The sequence below is a fragment of the Epinephelus fuscoguttatus genome, linkage group LG5 (assembly GCF_011397635.1).
Source record: "Epinephelus fuscoguttatus linkage group LG5, E.fuscoguttatus.final_Chr_v1".
Classification (NCBI taxonomy): domain Eukaryota; kingdom Metazoa; phylum Chordata; class Actinopteri; order Perciformes; family Serranidae; genus Epinephelus; species Epinephelus fuscoguttatus.
The window spans coordinates 23,717,281-23,723,280 of NC_064756.1; the positions used below are offsets into that span (position 1 = coordinate 23,717,281).

Here is a 6,000-nt window from a genome sequence, read left to right on the forward strand (position 1 = left end):
GATCAACTGCCTACCTAGCAAATGTTTTATAGCCATACAGAAGGCCATAAAGCAGAGACTCATTTCAGGAAACATTGGTGCGCTCCTCTTTCTGTAAATCTCTGACCTCTTGACACTGTCATGCACACTGATTTATGGATAAAACCCTCAAGGGAGGGGAATACATCAAAGAGAGTGGATACAGAAGGGGCTTGTAATTCTGTTGGTGGTCTGATGCTATTTCATCTTTAACTGTATCACCTGGACTCTGACTAATACACGTGTGTGCCGCAGCTCTACTGAACATACATTCACAGGTGCTGTTTGCAGTTAATCATTGTAAAAATACATATATACCAGGAGTAAGCAAGACAGTTCAGTTGTTCTGCCCTCTGACATACCTCTTACATATTCAGGTGTACAGACATGTGATTGAGTTTTCTGAGGCCATTCCTGTTCACACACAGTTCACAGTCTTCCACTGTAGTGCCATACTTGTAACAGCTAAACCACAGAATTACATAGAACTCCACTACATTACATAATTATCAAATAAAATTTCATTTTCAGTTTCTCTCCACATCCACGCTGGATCTCGCCCACACAGTGTGCTCTCTTGGTTCCTGTGCTGCTGTCTCTCCGTCTTTTTCTTGTGGATAAAATGCCGGTTAAATATCACGAAAAACTTACTTTGGATGTTTGTATAGAGTGCCTGGAGGTTTTAACGTTAGTGCACTGTAACTGTCTTTCTAGTCCTTTACTTTCTGTCAATCTGTGATTTAATATATGACTTATATAATGTTGCTTTCATTGTTTTTTTTTTTCTTTTATGCTCCATTTCAAATGTTATGCATTCCTTTACCATACATAAACCACTTTGAATTCCATCTAAGGCACTATAAAAACTTGCCTTGCTTTGCCTATATGCTGTTTTTAGTCCATGATCACTCTGTGTTTGCATCCAAGAGGTAACTGTATGAACTAATTGAGTTTGATTACTGTGTCACAGTGACTTCTTTGACTTATGAGATCTTGTTGCCGGTATAAAAAGGGTTTGCTCACCTCCTGTGGCCGTTTTATCTGCTTGTTATAAATGTATTAAAAGAGTTGTTCTGTAAATGATACCACTATCTGAAAAGCCTCTGAAATGTTGGATCGGATATCAGACAATAAGCAAGCTGATGACCAATCCGATACCATGTAATTTATTAGTAGACATTAAAATAGTTTCACACTCTGATAAAATAGCAGTTTTCCCAGAAGTCAGTTCTTCTTCCCTGCTCTAAAACGGCAGCCTACACAGCAAGTTGTGCTGTGCAGTTACTGGTAAGATCTGTTTTAGAGCAGGGAAGAAACTTGTATTTCCAGTAAATTATGTGATGTCAGTTATCCGAAAAACGTCCGTAATGTGGCAATATTTTACAGTGGAAAATCATGCTATTAATGTCTTGTGACTGAGTCAAATTAGATAATAAAAAAAGTTCCATGGAATTCATTCTCTGTATGTATTTGTTCATGTTTTACAAAAGGGTTTAACCTGAGACATACCATACAACAGTGATAGCAATAATTTCACATCCATACAGCCTTAGTAGTATACAGCTGATTTTTTTAACGCAGTGATATTGGATTGGTATTCCATATCGGCTGATATTCAAGTTCAGGTATACGAATTGGTATCAGGAAGGAAAAAATGGCATTGGCAATGGCACGACTCAAGTATTCATTATTAATTAAATGATCTGAAAACTATAAAATTAAAATAAATTGCTAAGCCAAATAGAAACACCTGTTCACCACAGTCAATTACTCTCCAAACTGCATTCGACCCCAGTTGGGAGGAGGCTGTGATGCCAGGTGTGATGACGTGCAGTGACCCACTCAGATTAACCACTGACACGAGTTGAACCTGCGTCACGGTGTTAATTTAAAAGGAGTATAACCCAGCAGCATGAGACTGCAATAAACAGAGAGACAGCGGTTTGATATATGCCTCTATGACTGAAATCTATAAGCTCAAGTTTATTACATGTATAGGCTCCTGGAAACACACACACACACACACAAACACACACTCAGCCGTCACTGTGCACTCTGACACAGACCAGATGGGACCTTCAGCCTGAGGTATTGTCCTGCCTCCCTGTGACCTATCAGGACACTCCCAATGATTGTGATGGATGTTATATGAGGTGCTTGTGTGTGTACCTCTGCACACTGTAAGAACACACAATTGTTCATTTCTATTAAACCGTCTTTAACTAAGAGTAGGACGCCTCCGAGGATTAAATAGAAACCTGGCAAGAAGCTTTTCGTTCTAAAATTACAAACAACAGGAGGGCTGCCAAGGTGTCGTGGTTAGGAAGGGAGAACTTTACGCAGAGCTGGTGCCAAAAACAAAATCTTTGCTGCCTTAAAACCTCACAAAAGACTCTTGGAAATGTATTATTCATCCAACAGATGACCTGTGTGTGAGTTCTTTAAAAATCCTTGTCAAGAATGAAAAGAACAGGGAGAAAAATCAAACAACTGATGAGTCACCTCTATCAAGATACGACATGGTGATTCAATGTAATGTTTACAGGCGAAATAACTCAGGTGGCCCACATTCAGCTGCCTTTGAAGACAGGATCCTTTGTTCCTGCAGCTGTCTGCAATGAAACACCGAAACAAGTAGCACAAAATATGAGATGTTCCTGGAGATCACACACTGTAAGCAAGTGTTATCTGGTACCCAGTAGAGCCAACTACAAGCTGGCTGCTGGGGCTGCTTTTACGACTATGTGACGTCAGCCTAAAGTTATGAAATTAGCGTAGATTAGCATGGATAATGTGATCTTGTTGTAAAAATGGCAAAATGAACATGGTTATACGGACATTATGGACCTGGCAGAACTCCTCTAAATCATGTACTATTGGCAGCAAAACATATTCTACACAAAATCTAAAGGTACAAACCATATTTACTGGAAAGGTCAAGTTTAATTAGAGAAATTGGATCTGGAGAAGACCTCATATTTATAGCTTCAGAGTGGCACATTTTTCCAACCAAATCCAAAACTAAAAATTCATCTTACACTGTGAATACCTTAGATTTTGCCATTCTCATCTCAGTAGCAAGGGGTTTAGGATTGTGATTTTAAAGATGTCTTGCATTGACCTTAATTGAGTTGCATGACCCAAACGGTACAACCCAGAGAAGGATATGGCATTTGACACATGGTTTGTTGCTTGATCATGCTACACAGCAGAAATGCAAATCTTTAAATGTCAAATCCTAGAATTTTTATGCAGTGTCTGTGCCAAAACTTTCAGAATTGGATATTCAAAGAAGAATGCCAAGAATGTGTCAGTGTCAAATTTTATGTTGTAATTTTAGAAGCGCTGTTACTGGACCCTTGAAAAACACCTATTACACCGCAACCGTAGCAGCATCACACCCAACGGTATATAGACCGACACAATGGTGGATTTATGGAGTTACACGATTTAATTGAAATAATATGATCAAATGATTCTCCGTCTGAACTTCCTGCTTCTTTCTGCAGGTTTGCTGTATCTCGTGGAAGCTCCTGTTGTTTTCTATACATCCAACAAAAGCAGCTTGCAGTGACATGCTGCTGCACTTGCTGGTGTAATAAATCACACTGAACTACATGTGTACTGCTACTGTTTTTTGCTTTGTCAGACAGGTAGAGTTTTGAAAGAAGGCAGGACAGGAACATAAAAAGTGAGATACAGCAGTGACGGTTATGAGCAGTAAGACGGCCTTGTGGATGTCGACTGTTTTAAAGTCTAAGGTCTCCAGAGCAGTCTTTGAATTTTTCAGCTACAACATACAGCACTGGAGTTGCACAGACTGATAAGTTTTGAGCTACTCAGTTTTGATTTGATATGGAGCATTTTCAAACAGCCGTTTAGAGGATGGAAATGTCTTCCTGGAAACTATGAACAGACAGCATTGTGTGACTGACTTCTGCAGTCTGGTGCACAGCCTTTGATCCAAGGAAACTGGATTTACAATATGGAGAACCATGTCATTATTATGCAGCGTAAACTTCACAGCTCAGAACTGTATTCAAATCTGATCTCCTCTCAAACAGTGGATGACATGCTGGATTTCCCCAGTGTGCAGCAAACAGTGGGCAGTGCTGAGCTCAACACTTGCTGCTGTTACAGGCGGGTAAGCAGCAGGGATAACCAGGGTGAGACACTTGAGCATCGTTCTCAGATTTTCCCCGGTAATAATTATTCCATTAGTTCCAAATAGGAGGCAACCTGAGCAAATGATGCCCAGAATATGTGCAGTGTTGCCATGCTCTGCTGCTCTTCCACGGCAGATCCATCATGCTGATACTCGACGTGTCATTTCCTGAGGGCTGGGGAATACAGCAGCAACACGGGGGATCTCTATGAAAGGGAGACGACACGCCGAGACATCATCACCTCCCCATTCAATGTACACACTCGACCACACTCGACCACACATGCACACACACACACAAATCTCTACTATACACTTGCAAATCCTGCGCACTGTGCACACGTCTGACAACTGAAGAGAGTCTGAAGAGAGTCTGCATGTCCAACCACACAGGATAACGATCAATTCCCTTTTATTAACACATTTAAACATGTTGCACACAGCACACCAGCTGCATTCACAACTACTCCTATAAAACAATACGTGTTTGTAACCACCCAGCCAAAATACTCCCCATGCAGCTCACTCTGCAACAAATCTCCAGCCAAGGCAACTTCCGATTTGCAGCACAACTACTCGAAATTCAAAGCTCGTCCAGGCTAACTAGCTGGCTAGCTCCGCTCCCAAACAAAGCTCCCATTGTCTGGAACTTGTAGTCTTGCCGTTTTCTCTTGGCCCTCACAACTGTGATTAACTCAGGTACGAAAAAACTACAAATCCGAAGTCTGCACAGCACCGCGAGCATGCGCACTGGAGCCTTAATGATCAGGAAGGTTGTAGAATATTTAGTAGTTAATGAATTGTTGCGGGTAGCGGCATACTTGAGGCTTCATATCCAGCCTGGTGAATGACCGGAGGTGGGAGTGAAGCGTTGAGTCGGTGTGGAGGGTTTCAAGTGTCGCTCAGCTCCACAGCTGAGCCGTAGTAAGGAGCCTGTCCTCTGCATTGACTGAAGTTGGTCGGCTCGGCTGCCTTTCGGTGTTTGCCCTGCTCGCTAACGTTTAGTTCGCTCGTCACTTTTCAGCCCGCACAGTTCAACTAAAACTGTTCAGAGAAAGCCAGAAAAAGCACACACCTTACCTAACGCTGCTCCGGTGTTCCTGCCCGGCTCCTACTCCGTTAAAATAAACCTCCAGACATTGTGGAAAACACTCGTTGCCGACGGAGAACTGCCTGTTTGCCGAGCGAGACGTTGCCAAATGCTCAACCGAAACCACGGCGAAGCTGCGCCCGCCCGCACACTCACTGCGCTTGCGCAGCTCCGGTTGGCGCATCCTACTGATAGTAACACACAGGGGGCAGCACGCTACCACCACTGAGACTGTGGACACACACACACACAGTTATCATGAACATCTGGTGAAATGTCTGTGAATATTAATGGGAAACAACATCTGACTGTAAACGCATGTGAGGATAACATTAGGGAAGCATTCTCTATATTAACCAGGCTGCATGGTCAAATTTCAATTATGCAGCACACACAAATTAGTCAATAGCACAACCTTGTGGTTGTAAAGCAATATCAGTACCATGTGTACACATGCAAGTAATCTGACTCCGGTTTTTCATTGCTCTTAATGTAGGCAACACAGAAAAAGAAATACAAGTAAACATAAACATTATATATACACAGAATGAGGTGAAACTGCACATATATATATATATATACATGTACACGCAAGTCAGCCTTGTACATAGACCTTGGACATTGTAGGTCTAACATTGCATCTATCTATCTATCTATCTATCTATCTATCTATGCTAGTGTTTCAGTCACACAGCGTCAGAAACAACCCCTGTGCAACAACCCGTGA

General features: G+C 41.9%; 1 protein-coding gene across 5 annotated transcripts in view; it reads right to left on the reverse strand.

Moving 5' to 3' along the window:
- The window catches only part of sipa1l3 (signal-induced proliferation-associated 1 like 3), an 82,472-nt gene extending 77,060 nt beyond the window's left edge, over window positions 1-5,412 (reverse strand). For 3 of the 5 annotated variants that reach the window (XM_049576228.1, XM_049576223.1, XM_049576227.1), the window contains exon 1: window positions 5,259-5,412. The gene's annotated coding sequence lies outside the window, so the exon portion shown is untranslated. The remainder of the gene's footprint in view (window positions 1-5,258) is intronic. The other 2 variants (XM_049576225.1, XM_049576226.1) reach the window with 1 other exon arrangement.
- Between the last annotated feature and the right edge of the window lie 588 nt (window positions 5,413-6,000).